This window comes from Loxodonta africana, chromosome 11 (genome assembly GCF_030014295.1).
Source record: "Loxodonta africana isolate mLoxAfr1 chromosome 11, mLoxAfr1.hap2, whole genome shotgun sequence".
NCBI lineage: Eukaryota > Metazoa > Chordata > Mammalia > Proboscidea > Elephantidae > Loxodonta > Loxodonta africana.
The window spans coordinates 24065181-24079318 of record NC_087352.1 but is presented as its reverse complement, the minus strand read 5'-3'; positions in this window follow the sequence as shown (position 1 = coordinate 24079318).

The window sequence follows — 14138 nt, the reverse complement described above, 5'->3', positions numbered from 1 at the left end:
TTCCAACTAATGGCAGCCCCATGGGCTAGCAGGGTAGAGCTGCACCATGGGGTTTTCTTGGCTCTAATCTTTACAGAAAAGGAGCAGTGGTGGCGCAGTGGTTAAGTGCTGGACTGCTAACCAAAAGGTCAGTGGTTGGAATCCACCAGTTGCTCCCAGGAAGAAAGACATGGAAGCACTGGCTGCTCCTTGGGAGAAAAATGTGTCAGTCAGCTTTTGTAACAATTGCAAACCCTATGGGGCAGTTCTACCCTGTCCTATAGGGTCACAATAAGTTGGAATTAACTCAATGGCAACATGTTTTTTTTTTTTTTTGTAATCTTTAAGGAAGGCACCCTGGTGACGCAAAGGTTAAGCGCTCAGCTGCTAACTGAAAGGTTGGCAGTTCGAACCTACCCAGCAGCTCTGTGAGAGAAAGACCTGGTGATATGCTTCTGTAAAGACTGAACCAAAAAAGCAAAAACCAAACCCTTTGTCCTCCAGTCGATTCCAACTCATAGTGACTCTATAGGATAAAGTAGAACTTTCTCTGAGGATTTCCAAAGCTATAATCTTTATGGAGAGGCCTCGGTGGTGCAGTGGTTAGGAGGTCAGCTGCTAACCAAAAGGTCGGCAGTTCAAATCCACCAACTGCTCCTATAGGGTCTCTATGAGATGGAGTCAACTGACACCAACAGGTTTGTTTTTTTTTGTTTTAATCTTTATGGAGGCAGGCTTCCACATGTTTCTTGTGGAGCAAGCTGCTGGTGAGTTCAAGCCTCCGACCTTTGGGTTAGCAGCTGAGTGCTTAACCGCTGGGCCACCGGGGCTCCTTGCCAGTAAAGATTACAGCCCAGAAAACTCTATGGGGCAGTTCAATTCTGTCACATGGGGTCGTTACGACTGGGAAATCTACACCACAGCACCTAAAAACAACAATTTTAATGGGAGCAATTTTAGCGCTGCTGGGTGGGTTCAACGGCCAACCTTTCGGTTAGAAGTCGAGCACAAACTGCTCGCGGCAACCAAGGTTGTTGAGGAAGGGAGATAAATAGGGTAGGGCTGGGGCTCAGCAAGATATATTGACTAACTTACATATTCATTAATTTATTTATTCAGTAAATAGTTCCTGAGACTAGATGCATACCACACCTGTGCTCTGAAGAAGAATGTCTAGTTGGGGAAGTAGCCCTTGCTTGCATGCATGATCACAATTCACAATAACATACATATATGCACTAATGGAGGCTCCACAGGCCATAGCATGACCCCAGAACCCAAAAAACCAAACCAGTTCCCTTTGAATTGATTCTGATGCATGGCGACCTTGTGTTTGTCAGAGTAGAACTGTGCTCCATAGGGTTTTCAGTGACTGTGATCTTTCAGAAGTAGACTGCCAAGGCTTTCTTCCAAGGCACCTCTGGGTGAATTCGAACCGCCAAACTTCCAGTTAGTAGCAAAGCATTTAACCATTTGTACTACTCCACCTAGGGGCTCCAGAGAAAGCCCTTAATCCAGCTTTGTGGGTAGGTGTGTGAGACAGTCAAAGAAGCCATGCCTGGTTAAGGGATAACTTGACAGGGTTTTGAAGGGTGAATGGGAGTCCGCCATTCTAAGGAATGGCATTCTAAGAGCTGGAAGTGGTGTATGCAATGTCCTGAAGTCATGAAGTAGCAAAAGGCTTTCCTGGTTAAGAGATAACGCAACAGAATTTTGAAGAATGAATAGGAATTTTCCAAGGATGGCAAGATGAAGAATGACATTCCAAGCATTGGGAGTGGGCATCTGCAACATCCTGTAGTTATATAAAAAAAAAAATAGTAAACAAAAAACCAAACCTGTTGCCAGTTGATTCTGACTCATAGCAACCCTATAGGACAGAGTAGAACTGCCCGATAGGGTTTCCAAGGCTGTAATCTTTACAGAAGCAGATTACCAAGACTTTCTCCGGAGCCATGATTAACCACTGCGCCATCAGGGCTTCTTAGTTATAGAATAAAAAAAAAAAAATTAGAGTAGCAAATACTTATTAAGTACCTACTGTGTGCCAAGCATGTTCTAAGTGCTGGAGAGACGGGTGAAAGAGACAGGCGAAGCCCCTGCCCCATCTAGGTTGTCATCCTAGTGGGTGTGGTGGGGAGATGAAGATTAGCACTTAGACAAATACATGAATAAGGTTTTCAGGGTTGGAGTGACCTCAGGTCAGGCAGGCGTGGCTACTTCAGGAGGGGTGGTCAGAGGAAGCCTCTCTTAGGAGGTAACTTCTGAGCTTTGACCTGAATTTCAAGAATAAGCCAGTATTTTGGAAACTCTGGTGGCATAGTGGTTAAGAGCTATGGCTGGAACCAAAAGGTCAGCAGTTCGATTCCATCAGGAGCTCCTTGGAAACCCTGTGGGGCAGTTCTACTCCATCCTGTAGGGTCGCTATGAGTCACAACCAACTCCACGGCACTGGGTTTGGTTTTTGGTTTTGGTAGCTAGGGGGAATACCTTAGGAATGCAGGAGAATGAAGTCGGCAGGGGGTGTGGCTGGCCAGAGGAGGTAAGATTGGAGACCTAAGTGATGATGGCCAGGACAACAACAGCAGCAATTGAAAGGGCCACAACAACTCCAACGCCAACTCCAACGGGTTGGACCCAAGCCTGAGTCTCCAGAAGCTCTCAGTCTGGCTGGGGAGATTTACAGACCTGGACTGCCCTAAGAGTGCTTTAATGAAGGAGGCTCCTCACTGGGCCTAAGGGGTTAAAAAGGATAGGTTTTTCCTCTCATCTGGGACCTGGCCAATCCTGAAGAAGGGGCGGGGAGAGGCACTTGGGGCACCCAGCGGGGTAGGTCTAAGAACTGGCCTGGCTGGAGAAGGAGAGGGAGGGAGGATGAGGGAGGCTAATGGCAGGAGCTGTTTGTTCTCAGGGAGAGAGCGAAGGTGGGGTGGTTTGGGCAACCCCTTCCTGAAACTGGAGAAGCCTGGCTCTGAGGCCCTGGGGTGCTGGGCCAAGGGGGAGTATAGGGAAAAGGAGTCCAGACAGATGTGAGTTTGGATCCTGGATCAGAGATATAGACTCTTTGTGGCTTTAGCAAGTGACCTTACTCTCTGAGCCCATGAACCTCAGTCACTTCTTATCTAAAATGGGCACAGTCCACAACAATGTCCATTGCAGCACTTTTCACAATAGACAAAAAGTAGAAACAACTCAAATTGTCCATCAGCAGATGAATGGATAATTAAACAAAATGTGATATATCCATACAATGGCATGCTACTCTGCCATAAAGAGAAATGAAGTCCTGCTGCATGCTACAACATGGATGAATCTTGAAAATGTTTTGCTGAGTGAAAGAAGTCAGACACACAAGGACAACTATTGCATGATCCCACTTATGTGAAATATCTAGAATAGTCAAATGTAGAGATACCAAAGGCTTTTAATAGTTACCAGGGATGGGTGGGAGGCAAAAATGGGGAGGTATCGCTTAACAGGAGTCCCTGGGTAGTGCAAAGAGTTAACACACTAGGCTGCTAATCAAAAGGTTGGAGGTTTGAGTCCACCCAGAGATGCCTCAGAAGAAAGGCCTGGCGACCTATTTCTGAAAATCAGCCATCGAACACCCTACAGAGCACAGTTCTACTCTGACACGCATGAAGTTGACTCTACAACCTTTTTTTTTTTAATTGCTTAACGGGTACTGAGTTTTTGTTAAGAATGATGAAAAAATTTGGAAATGAATAGTGGTGAAGGTTGCATTGATTATGGTGAACATAATCAATGTCACTGAATTATACACATAAAAATGGTTGAAATGGCAAATTTTATGTTATACAGGCAGTCCGTTACTAAGTCTGTCTTAAAGTTGAATTTGTATGTAAGTTGGAACAGTTAGGTACAGTTCATATCTAATGTCAGTTAGTCAAATGTCTGTCTTTGTATATAGTGTACCTTTCTGTGCATAAAAACATTAAAGAAACGCTTCCAGATACGCTACACTAAAACACCTTTAACACAATATGGTAATAATGATAATAATGTTTTGATGCATGTTGCTAAGTAGCACCTGTTATTACAAACCATTGTAGTAGCTGGAATTTTTTAATAGGCTTTACAGGGGCTGGTTTGTAACTACAGGTTTATGTGAGTCGAAAGTTTGTAACCCAGGAACTGCCTGTATATATTTCATCACACAGGCACACGAATTAGAGTGGTTGGTACAGGTCTTACTGAGAAAGTGAGATGTGAGGGAAGACCCTAAAGAGGTGAGGGAGGTAGCTATGGGGCTGCCTGGGGAAACCAGCTTAATGTTTTTTTTTTTTTTTCCTGGTGTGTGTCTGTATTTTCCACCACCCGTCTGTCAGTTTGTTGTACTGCGGTGGCTTGCATTTTGCTGTGATGCTGGAAGCTATGGTATTGTTCTTTCAGATATCAGCAGGGTCACCTATTGTGGATGGGTTTCAGTGGAGCTTCCAGAATAAGATAGATTAGGAAGAAAGGTCTGGCAATCTACTTCCAAAAACCAGCCAATGAAAACAGTATGGATCACAATAGAACATCGGCCAAATCACTTGTTTGTATACATTATTAAAAAAAAAAATTATTAGGAGGGATTAATTGCCGGAAGAGGGCATCATGTTTGGTGAAGTAGAGGACCACCTTGGGTGAGGGAGATCCTCGTTGAGATGAATTGGCACAGTAGCCACAATGGACTCAAACATGCCAGCGATTGTGAGGATGATGCAGGACTTGGCAACATTTCATTCTATTATACATAAGGTCTTCATGAATCAGCGTCAACTCAACGGCAGCTATCTGTCTCTGTCTCTTTATCTGTCTACCCATCTATATTTTCCATATTAAACAAATATTCCTTTCCATATTATAAAAAAGCAATTAAAAAAAAAACCAAACCCACTGCCGTTGAGTCGATTTTGACTCATAGCGACCCTATAGGACAGAGTAGAACTGCACCATAGAGTTTCCAAGGAGAGCCTGGCGGATTTGAACTGCTGACCTCTTGGTTAGCAGCCGTAGCACTTGACAACTGCACCACCAGGGTTTCCAAAAAAAAAAAAAAAAAGCAATACGCAATATTAAAATAATTTCATATATAAGGATGATGACTGGTGAGAGGAAATAGACAAAAACATAAACAGCTGTGGTCTAGGAGTTGAATGATGAGTGATTTTTTTTTTTTTTTTACATCCTATCCTGGTTAGCTCTACTGCTACCCGAAACGTTGGTGGTTCAGACCCACCCACTGGCTCTTAAGGAGAAAGACCTGGTGATCTGTTCCTGTAAAAATTATAGGCTAGGAAACCCTATCAGTGACCCTGTCACACGGGTCACTATGAGTTGGAACCAACGCTACAGCACACAAAACAGCATCCTTGAACATTACATCAAGGCTCCAATGGAAAAATGATAGAATGAAAAAAAGAAAGAATGGCTGGATGCCAAGTAGGGCATCAGATTGATATACTTGGGCACTATTTTCTATCTGTCCCCTTCTGACTTGTCATCTAGAGTGCACCCTCTCTTCCCTCCAGTTTAGACCCCATACTGCTGAACACCCTTCCCTGGCTCCCATCTTCTTCCTCAAAATGTACCCCTTGCTTCCCCCTCAAGCCTAATCTTCTGTCCCTTCCCACCTTGGACTCATCCCCTCTGAGCCTTTGCACTACTGTTCCCTCTGCCTGGAATTCTTTTTTCTTCCTCTGTTGCTGGGCAAACTTCAGTTCATTCTTCTTTCCTATATCTGACAGCATCAGGGTTTGGCTGCTTTAACAAAGACACCTAAGTCATTAGTAGCTTACACCAGGTAGGAGTTTATTTCTCTTTCTTATAAGTACGAGTTGGAAGTCATTCCGAGGCTCATTTGGCTGTTCCATAATCATCAGGGACCCAGCCTCCTTCCCTCTCATTGCTCTCCTAAAATATGGCTTCCACCTCATGACCCAAATTGGCTACCTCAACCCCAGCCATGATATGTGCCTTCAGCCAGGAGAAATAAGGAAAGGGGAAGGTAGCTTTTCCTTTCAAGTGGTACATATCCCTTCTGCATACATCCCATTGGTCAGAACTTAGACATGGGGCCACATCTAGATGCAAAGGAGGCTGAGAAACGAGACTTTATTCTAGGCCCAGTGGTTAAGTGCTCAACTGCTAACTGAAAGTTTGGTGTTTCAAATCTATTAGCTGCCCTTTGGGGAAAGAGGAGGCAGTCTGCTTCTGTAAAGATTACAGCCTTGGAAACTCTATGGGGCGGTTCTACTCTGTCCTACAGTGTCACTATGAGTTGGAATCAACTCGATGGGTTTGGTTTTTCGCTGTGTGCTCAGCTATAAACTAGTATGGCTCTAGTACTAGGAGCAAAAAAGGAAGAATGGATATTGGAGAACTAGTCAACTTTCCCACATGGCAAAATCCTTGATGCTAGAGCTGCTCTTCCTAAATCCCTTGGGCCCCTCTCAGTCCATACTCTATATCTCAGACAAAAAAAAAAAATCATAAAACATAAATCTGCTCATGTCCCGCCACTGCTCAAAACTCTTCTATGGTTCCCCAGCACCCTCTGGTCAAGGCCAAGCTTTTCAGCCTGGTATTTGAAGCATGCTCTAGTTCTTTGTTCAGACAGCTTCCTTCCCCACCCCTCACACAACTTACACTCCAACCAAAGCAGGCTACTCCTTCCTCCCACAATACCTCCTATACATCCCTGTCTCCAGGCTTTTGTTTAAGCTGTTCTCACAGTCTGGAACTCCCTTCCTTTCCATATGATTGTGATCCATACTCTGTTGTTAGGTGCCGTTAAGTCGGTTTTGATTTACAGCAGTCCTGTACAACAGAATGAAACACTGCCTGATCCTGTGCCATACTCAACAATCCTTGCTGTGTTTGAGCCTATTGTTGTAGCCACTGTGTCAATCCATCTGTTTGAGGATCTTCCTCTTTCACTGACCCTCTACTTTACCAAGCATGATGTCTTTCTGCAGAGACTGGTTCCTCCTGATAACATGTCCACAGTATGTGAGATGAAGTCTCGCCATCCTCCCTTCTAAGGAGCATTCTGGCTGTACTTCTTCCAAGACAGAGTTGTTGTTTCTTCTGGAAGGCCACAGTATATTCAATATTCTTTACCAACACCATAATCCAAAGGCATCGATTCTTTTTTAGTCTTCCTTATTCATTGTCCAGCTTTTGTATGCATATGAGGTGATTGATAATAGCATGGCTTGAGTCAGGTGCACCTTAGTCCTCAAGATGACATCTTTGCTTTTTAACACTTTCAAGAGGTGTTTTGCTGTAGATTTGCCCGATGCAATATGTCATTTGATATCTTGACTGCTACTTCCATGGGTGTTGATTGTGGATCCAAGTAAAATGAAATCCTTGACAACTTCAATATTTTCTCCATTTATCATGATGTTGCTTATTGGTCCAGTTCTGAGGATTTTGTTTTCTTTATGTTGAGGTATAATCCATACTGAAGATTGTAGTCTTTGACCTTCATCAGCAAGTACTTCAAGTCTTCTTCACTTTCAGCAAGCAAGGTTGTGTCATCTGCATAACACAGGTTGTTAATGAGCCTTCCCCCAATCCTGATGCCATTTTCTTCTTCATATCGTACAGATTATTGGATTATTTGCTCAGCATACAGACTGAATAAGTATGGTGAAAGGATACAACTTTGATGCACACCTTTCCTGATTTAAATCATGCAGTATCCCTTTGTTCTGTTTGAACAGCTGTCTCTTGGTCTATGTGTGGGTTCTGCATGAGCACAATTAAGTGTTCTGGAATTCCCATTCTTTGCCAATGTTATCCATAATTTGTTATGATCCACAAGTTGAATGCCTTTGCACAGTCAATAAGACACAGGTCAACATCTGTCTTAGGCTGGATTCTCTAGAGGAGCAAAACCAGAGGGGAGTGAAATACATGCACACACACCCACACACATACATGCACACAAATTTATCTCAAGGAAATTGTTCACACAGCGGTGGAGGCTGGCAAGTCCCAAATCCGTGGGTAAGGCGTTAGGCTGGAGGCTTCTCCTGGTTCATGCAGCTGTGGAGGCTGATGAACCCCAGATCTGCAGGTCAGGTGGCAGGCTGCTGGTTCATGTCCCAAGAGCCAGAGGTCAGAGGATGAGGAGCTGGATGTATGGTCCAGAGCAAAAGCCAGTGAGCTTTGCCAGAACATCCATATATATTGAATGCAGGCCACACCCTGAGAAAACTCCCCTTACAACTGATTGGCTGATCACATCAGATCACATTATGGAGCTAGCTGATCATCTTATGTTACTTATGGAAGAACAATCAGTCCAGTGTTTGCCAAACCACTGAAAATCATAACCTAATCAAGTTGGCACATAACATTAACCCTCACAACATTTTTCTGGTATTCTTTGCTTTCAGGCAAGATCCTTCCGACATCAGCAATGATATCCCTCATTCCACGTCCTCTTCTGTATCCAGCTTGAATTTCTGGAAGTTCCCTGTCAAAGTACTGCTGCAACTGTTTTTGAATTATCTTCTGCCTAGTTTTACTTGCATGTGATGTTAATGATATTGTTTGATAATTTCTGCATTTTGTTGGATCACCTTTTTTTTTGGAATGGGCATGTATATGGATCTCTTCCTGTCGGTTGGCCAGGTAGCTGTCTTCCAAATTTCTCGGCATCGATGAATGAGCCCTTCCAGTGCTGTGTCTGTTTGTTGAAACATCTCAGTTGGTATTCTGTCAATTCTTGGAGGCTTGTTTTTCACCAATGCCTCCAGCACACCTTGGACTTCTTCCTTCAGTGCCATCCATTCTACCTCCTGAAATAGTTGAACGTCATCCAATTCTTTTTGGTACAGTGGCTCTGTGTATTCCTTCCATCTTCTTTTGGTGCTTCCTGTGTTTTTCAATTTTTTTGCCCATAGAATCCTTCAGTATTGCAACTTGAGGCTTGAATTCTTTCAGCTAGAGAACTGCTGAGTGTGTTCTTCTCTTTTGGTTTTCTAACTTCAGGTCTTTGCACATTTCATTGTAATGCTTTGTCTTCTTGAGCTGTCCTTTGAAATCTTCTGTTCAGCTCTTTTACTTCATCATTTCTTCCTTTTGCTTTAGCTGCTATATGTTCAAGAGCAAATTTCAGAGTTCCTTCTTCCATCCATTTTGGTCTTTTTTTTCTTTTCTGTCTTTTTAATGACTTTTTGCTTTCTTCATCTATGTTGTCTTTAATAGCATTCAACAACATGTCTGATCTTTAGTCATTAGTCAAATTTATTCTTGAGATAGTCTCTAAATTCAGGTGGGACATACTCAAAGTCATACTCTGTGTGTCGTAGACTGTTCTAATTTTCTTCAGCTTCATCTTGAACCTGCATATGATCAACTGACTGTTTCACAATTGGCCCCTAGCCTAGTTCTGACTGATGATGTTGAGCTTTTCCATTGTCTCTTTCCACAGATGTAGTCGATTTGATTCCTGTGCATTCCATCTGGCAAGGTCTACATGTATAGTTGTCATTTATGTTTTTGGAAAAAGGTATTTGCAGTGACGAAGTCATTGGTCTTGCAAAATTCTCTCATGGGATTTCCAGCGTCTTTTCTATCATGAAGGCCATATTTTCCAACTACTGTTCCTTCTTTGTTTCCAACATTCACATTCCAATCACCAGTAAATATAAATGCATTTTGATTGCATGTTTGATCAATTTCAGAGTAAAAAACTTATTTCTTCAACTTTGACATTAATGGTTGATGTAAATTCAAATAATAGTCATATTAAGTGGTCTTCTTTGTATGCGTAGGATATTACCCTATCACTGTCAGCATTGTATTTCAGGATAGATCTTGAAATGTTCTTTTTGACAATGAATGCAATGCCATACCTCTAGTCTTAGTCATCTAGTGCTGCTATTACAGAAATACCACAAGTGGATGGCTTTAACAAAGAGAAATTTATTTCTTCACAGTAAAGTAGGCTAAAAGTCCAAATTCAGGGCATCAGCTCCAGGGGAAGGCTTTCTCTGTCTGTCAACTTTCTCATCAATCTTCCCCTGGACTAGGAGCTTCTCTGCACAGGGAACCCAGGTCCAAAGGATGTGCTCTGCTCCTGGCACTGCTTTCTTGGTGGTATGAGGTCCCCAACTCTCTGCTGGCTTCCCTTTCCTTTTATCTCCTGTAAGATAAAAGTTGGTGCAGGCCACACCCCAGGGAAACTCCCGTTACATTGGACTACGGATGTGACCCTAGTAAGGGTGTTACAATCTCACCCTAATCCTCTTTAACATAAAATTACAATCACAAAATGGAGGACAACCACACAATACTGGGAATCATGGCCCAGCCAAATTGATACACACAGTTTTTGGGGGACATATTTCAATCTATGACACCTCTTCAATTTGTCATTGCTGGCATAGTAGATCATATGATTATCCAAATCAAAATCACCAATACCAGTCCATTTCAGCTCACTAATGCCTAGGATATCAATCTTCAAGAGTTCCATTTCATTTTTGACAACTTTCGATTTTCCTTGATTCATACTTCATGCATTCCATGTTCCGATTATTAATGGTTGCTTGCAGCTATTTCTTCTCATTTTGAGTCATGTCGTATCAGCAAATGAAGGTCCCAAAATCTTGGCTCCAACCACATCATTAAGGTCTACTCTACTTTGAGGAGGCAGCTCTTCCCCAGTCGTATTTTGAGTGCCTTCCAGCCTAAAGGGCTCACCCACCGGCACTATATCAGACAATGTTCTGGTGTTATCTGTAAGGTTTTCACTGGCTCATTTTTTCAGAGTAGATTGCCAGGTCCTTCCTCCTAGTCTGTCTTAGTCTGGAAGCTCTGCTGAATCCTGTCCACCAAGATTGACCCTGATCAAATACTGGTGGCATAGCTTCTAGCATCACAGCAACACACAAGCTACCACGGTATGGCAAACTGACGGACAAGTGGTGATTCTCACTACTCTGGCAGGAAGCTTACCCAGCCTCCCGACCGAGGGGTTTTCTGTCTTTTTTGACCTCTCGGAATCACCCATCTAATCCAAGATGGGAGGTTAGTGATTTGAGTGCTATCTGCCCTACTAGGAGTTACTGACTCCATTCCATTTCTCCCGTCTTTTCTGCATCCTTCCCTCCTGTTTATCCTCTTTTCGTCCTTCCCTTTTTCTTCCCTTCCACTTTAGATGAACCGTGCATTAGGTGCACTAGTTAAAAAAAAACAAAGAACTAAAAGAATTGCTCCAGTTACTATGGCCATGGAACTAATGATCCCAAAACTGGGTGGTGCAAATGGTTAACACAATCAGTTGCTCACTGCAAGTTTGGAGGTTTGAGTCAGCCACTGAAAACCCTGTGGAGTACAGTTCTACTCTGACACATGTGGGGCTGCCATGAGTTCGAATCAACTCCACAGGAACAGGTTTATTTTATCTAACTATCTATCTATCTACCAATCTTTATCTGTATCCTATTGGTTCATTTTCTCTGGAGAGCCCTGACTGATACACAAGGGGAGAAAACATAAAAGCCACTTTTTTTTTTTTTTTTATTATTGTGCTTTAAGTGAAAGTTTACAAATCAAGTCAGTCTCTCATGCAAAAATTTATATACACCTTGCTATATACTCCTAATTGGTCTCCTCCTAATGAAATAGCACACTCCTTCCCTCCACTGTCTATTTTCATGTCCATTCGGCCAGCTTCTGACCCCCTCTGCCCTCTCGTCTCCCCTCCAGACAGGAAATGCCAACATAGTTCCGTGTGTCTACTTGATCCAAGATAAACACTGCCTTTTGATGGAGGAGTCTTGATGCCACATTGTAAGAAGAGTGTGTGGGATGGATATACGTTGTGCCCCCATCTCTGGAAAATGCAGCCTTCCCTAAAAGCCAGCATTTACTGAGCCGTTACTATGTTCCAGGCAATGTTCTAAGTGCTTTCCATGTATTCTTCAATTTATTTTTCACAAGCCTGTGCAGTACCCAACCATTGCCACTGAGTCGATTCTGATTCATAACAACCCTATAGGACAGAGTAGAACTCCCCTATAGGGTTTCCAAGGCTGTAAACTTTACCGCTGTAATCTTTAAAATTTTGTTTTGTTATACATAGGGTCGCCGTGAGTTGGAATTGACTCAATGGCACCTAACAACAACAACAACAAATCATTATGGAAGCAGACTGCCACATCTTTCTCCTGAGGAGTGGTTGTGGGTTTGAACCACTGACCTTTTGGTTAGCAGTAGAACACTTAACCATTGTGCTGCCAGGGTTCCTTTGGCACATGGTAAGTGCTAACTGTTGTGACTATTATTATTCACCCCAAATATTTATGGAGTGCCTACTTTGGAAACCCTGGTGACGTGTAGTGGTTAATTGCTATGGCTGCTAACCAAAAGGCTGGCAGTTCAAATCGACCAGGCGCTCCTTGGAAACTCTATGGGGCAGTTCTACTCTGTTCTATAGGGTCCCTATGAGTCAAAATTGACTTGACAGCAATGGGTTTGTTTTTTTTTTGGTTTACTGTGTGCCAGAATTCATGCTGGGTATGGAGGATATGGAGTCCCTAGATGGCGCAATGGTTAAGCACTTGACTGCTAACCGAAAGGTTAGTGGTTCAAATCCACCCAGTGGCACCTTGGAAGAACAGCTTAGTGATCTGCTTACAAAAAGTCACGGCCTTCAAAACGATATGGAGTGCAGTTCTACACGACAGACATTGTGGGGTCACCATGAATTGGAAGTGACTTGAGGACAACTTTGTTTTTTAATGGGGGATACAACAGTGAACAAGATAGAAGATATAAGACACAGGTCCTGCCCTCAAGGAGCTCTCAGTTTGAGAGAGAGAGAGAGGGAGACTGACTTTGACTGAGGAAAACAGATTTGGGTACTAGAACAGCTCTAATGGGAAGCTGAGGGCATTGTGGGAGAATTCTTTTGGCACCTGGCACTTTGCAGAAACTTATGATTAACATTAACAACCGTAATGGGGCACAGCCTACCTGGAGTCCAAAGAAAATATTCTAACAGTCTTGGTTGTGCCTGGGAATCAGGTGGGAGATCTTCAAAGGAGGGAATTTGCATGGGTTGTTCTCTTTATAATAGTGATGGCCACAGCCAGGAATGTTCTGGCTCTTACTGTGGTTAGCTCCTTGTCATGAATTCCTTCATGTCATTCCTTCCAAACTTTATAACAGGGGCCAGCAAACTATGGTACACCACCTGTTTGTTTGTTTTTTAATCAAGTTTTTTGGGAACACAGTCACATACATATGTCTATGGCTACCAGGGTTTCCTTTAGGTCCCTAGGCAGTGCAAATGGTTTATGCTTGACTACTAACTTCAAGGTTGGCAGTTCAAACCCATCCATTGGCACTGTGGAAGAAAAGCCTGGTGATCTGCTTTCATAAAGACTTACAGCCAAGAAAACTTTATGGAGCAGTTCTACTCTGCAATACATGGGCTTGCCACGAACAGGAATCAACTTGATGGCAGCAGGTTTGGTCTTTTGGTTTTATGGCAACTGGTTTGTTTCCCCATGGGTAGATGTTATTAGGACTCTAGTTTACAGAAAAGGAGGCCGAGGTGTAGAGAGGAAAATTCTATATTCAAGGTTGGGAGTACCAGCATCTAAATTCAGCCCAATGCATGCACTTAACCAGTACCCCCCTCTATTTCTCATGGGATGGTTTAACCTGCACAAGCAATAAACCATTCTCCAAGAACAATGAGAAAATGAAGATTAAATGAAATATTCTCCACAAAGAATATTTTAGTGTTTATTTGTGCAGCAAAAAAAAAAAAATCCCCAGTTGCCATGGAGTTAATTCTGACTCTTGGTGGTGACCCCATGTTTATCAGAGTAGAACTGTTGCTCCACGGGGTTTTCAATGGCTGATTTTTCAGAAGTAGATTGCCAGGCCTTTCTTCTGGGCACCTGTGGGTAGACTTGAACCACCAAACTTTCAATTAACAGCTGAGTGCATTAGCCATTTGCACTACCCAGGGGCTTCCTGATCACTCCCTGACTGATGGACATTAAAGTTGATTCTATTTGCTTCTTTGTTGTTGTTGTTAGTTTCTGTCAAGTTGATTCTGACCCACAATGACCACATGTATGCGAAGTTTCTAGTGTCTTCCTATTATAGACAAGGCT